Consider the following 3,341-nt stretch of genomic DNA (forward strand, 5'->3'; position numbering starts at 1 on the left):
CACATGAAAATAAATTGATAGACAAGATGAGAAAAAGTTCAGACGCAAAATTTGAAATTTTTCACCTTGACTTTTTCCATCCAAGTTGATTTTGTTGTCTTGAAGAGCTTAGAGGCGCGTGGTCCAGATAAGTGGAGGTCTTGGGACTTGTTTTTATTAACTCTGGAAGTCATTTGCCATTAAATATAATTGAGTTCCTTTGTTGTTTTGCTTGTGTCTATCCCAGGCAGAGGTGGTTGCTACTTCTTGACATTCAGATTTTGATGTTCTCTTTTGTTTTCAGGGTAAGACGTGACCTTTTGAGGTGACTATAACTGAAGATTGCTTTACAGAAGCCAAAAAAGGTAAATGCAAATGTGATTAGTAGAATTATATCTAGGGCTATATCTGTTGCCTTCTAGGCATTTTAATTCTGTTATTTTTGATCTGTATTTGTCAAATATACGAGTATTTATTTGTGTGTAAGTATGTCTGTAGCATATTTTTGGAGGTCCTAAAAGAAAAGGTTGCTCTTAAGAAATGGTTCACAGATTTCCTTTTTTCCCCCAAATATTATCAAACTTTCCTCTGTTTGTTGAAGCTGAACTTATTTTTATTTTTTATTTTTTTTTCTTGCTTGTCGACTTGGTAGGTTTAACGTTCGAAAGGAATATTCACATCACAAAAGTGGTGATTCATGAAATTAACTTGCTGCAGACAAGAGTAACGCATGTCAGTGTTGTGTGCTGAAGTGGTGTCATCCAATTGATGTTCATCTGGCGGCTTCATAATCACCTTCTTTCAGAAATTAACAGTCAGGCACCATAGCAACACGCCACGTTGATGTCACTGCTGAGCAGTGTGGGGCATATCCCTGTAATGTCAGCACTAGGCCGCCTTGTTCTCTTGACCTTGCTTGAAAATCAAATGAGTACTTGATTTTAAAATTAGAAGTTTTCAGAGAGACTAATGTAGCTTAATGAATTAAAGCCAAATTTAATTTTCTCAAATTCACTTTTGGGAGGGAGAATGAAAAAGAACTCTGGTTAAAATGGTTAGAGATGTTACATATTTACTTGATTTCTAAAGTCTCTCTCCGGTAAGGGCCACGACCATCTCACATGAGATGATCTTGCAGGTCATTTTGATGTCCGATGTTTCTCAAGTCTTCGTTTCATTTTTGATTTTTGGCCTGTAATAGTTCCATTTGATTTAGTAGCTTTGTGTCTGTTTAAAAACAGGTTACTTGCCAGCATGCTAGAGCAAAGCCTTTGCTCAGATTTTATTAAATTAAAGTTTATGTATTTGTAAGATACAGGCTTCTTACTCTTTAGCTGAACAGGTTTTTTGCAGAACTTGCATAATGTGAAGATTCTTTGATCGATTTTGTTTTTAACTCACCTAGGGTTTGGGGGTTCTAAAAGGATGTGGATTTGTTTTTATAGTTGCATTCTGGCACATGTCACTTTGGTCAGAAAATTCAGACTTGCCTCATTTTGCCATCTATGTTGTTTAAATTAAACCTTTGCAGAATGTACCTAACTGTCCTCCAAAGAGGACAGACGTACCTTTCAGATGTTTCGTAGCGGAAGGGGTTGATCCCAGCCAGTAGTTAGGATCAAGTCACAGCAAGACTTTGGGCAAAGTGCTTTCCTTTGCAGAGACTCAATTTTCCAAATTTAAAAAGGAAGGGATTAGTCTGTATCAGGGGTCTATAACCTTTTTCTGTCCAGAGTCATATAGTAAATACTGCCTGCTTTGGGGGCCATTCAGTTTCTGTTGCAGCTACTTAGCTGGGCTGTAATTTGCTGTCTCCTGGTCTTTGATCAATCAAAGTGATCTCAATCCAAGAAGCTCCTCATGCAAAGTCATGCCAAGTGTTCAACTCATCTTGTGCTGTTAGCAGAGGTTTCTGGTGAAGCTAAAAATTGTGATTAAACAAAGCAGAAAAAGTGTGAAAAGATGAAAAATTCAGCTTGAGAGTTGCCTTATTCATACAGCTCCAAATAAGAGCTTCATTGATAGGTTTTCGTTGATTTCTTTGTAATCACATGTAATCATGAATTATTTTTCTTCCAGCTTGATATCTTTATAAGGTTCATGCTTACATCCATTACCTGAAAATGGAAATGTGATTTTTCCCCCCAAATTCTATGATATTGTTCAAAGTTAAAAATACCGTAAGTCAAGGGAAAATTTAGGGAAAAATGTTTCCAGGAATTTGTCACTAGCGTTTGCCGAGATAGTCTGTGTTTAAAAAAAAAAAAAAAAAGCTTTTTTTATACTCACTATCAAGTGCACGATCTATTATTCAATATCCAGCAAATAAGCCCCCCCCCCGCCTTGTAAAAATTTCTGCTTCATAAAAACGTTTTATCTTCCTGATTACCTCCTTTCATGACAGGAGGAAAGCTGAGTAACAAATCCATACAGTTCTTCTCTTTGACCTGACTGGTAGGAAGCTCGGAATAAGAGTTTTTACTTAATCTCTGTAGTTTTTCTCAATTTCAGCTGTTCTTCTTGTCTTTTTGTTCCTTATACACATAATCTTCAGTTTTCCTGTCCCCAATGAACATTTGATTGCTGAGCTTTTTTTTTCCTTTTACAGTATCCATTCCATCTGTGTTTAGACTCTTCAGATTTTGGGGAGAAATAAATTAGGGTATATAGACTCAAGTAATTAGTTATATGCAATTTTTACCTTTGAACGAGCTCAAAAATCTTTCAAAAACTCATTTGTATGTATCTTGATCTCTTACATCGAAAGGAATAAAAGGTTTGCTAGAAGTATAAAATAAAAGATGTTAAAATGAGTATAGTGGTTGGTGTTTCTTCCTGACACATGCCTTAAACAAGGAGAAGATCTCGTTGTCCAGCAGTGGACAAAAAACCAGCACCATCTTTCCCACTACCAGAACAACAGAGATTTCAGATGCCAGGAGCTTCTCAGTAAATACCATGCCCCAAATTTGAAAGCTGGCAATCATTAACAGAATAGAGGCACATAAATATTCCTGCACAGGTACTATGGGAACAACTGGTTGTGTATATAAAAGTGGCCAGGCAAATTCAGAAAACCAGGTGAAGCCATTTTTAGAATTTTTGTTAAAACATCTGAAGAATCACAAATAACAGCCATGATACTTGGTAGTGATGTGACACTTTTCTTCCAAGTAGATCTGAGTGTTTTGCAGAATGGGTCTGGTTGCTGGCATTCCTAAGAGGTAGCTGGCAATTATTATAATTTCCATTTTTCAGAGTGGGAAAGTGGCCCTGTAGATGGTAAGTAACTTACCCAAGGTCATCTGGAATGTCAAAACAGAAATTAAAAGGAGAACTTGCTCTGGTCACAGTTATAGAAA

The 3,341-nt window shown here is 36.6% G+C and overlaps 1 pseudogene across 1 annotated transcript in view; it reads left to right on the forward strand.

Moving 5' to 3' along the window:
• The first annotated feature begins 283 nt into the window (after positions 1–283).
• Positions 284–3,341, forward strand: part of LOC105817022 — a 127,512-nt pseudogene continuing 124,454 nt past the window's right edge. Inside the window, exon 1 of the transcript XR_001137814.1 lies at positions 284–344. The product of XR_001137814.1 is annotated as a forkhead box protein P1-like (transcript). The remainder of the gene's footprint in view (positions 345–3,341) is intronic.

This window comes from Propithecus coquereli, unplaced genomic scaffold (genome assembly GCF_000956105.1).
Source record: "Propithecus coquereli isolate 6110/MARCELLA unplaced genomic scaffold, Pcoq_1.0 Scaffold391, whole genome shotgun sequence".
Taxonomy (NCBI): domain Eukaryota; kingdom Metazoa; phylum Chordata; class Mammalia; order Primates; family Indriidae; genus Propithecus; species Propithecus coquereli.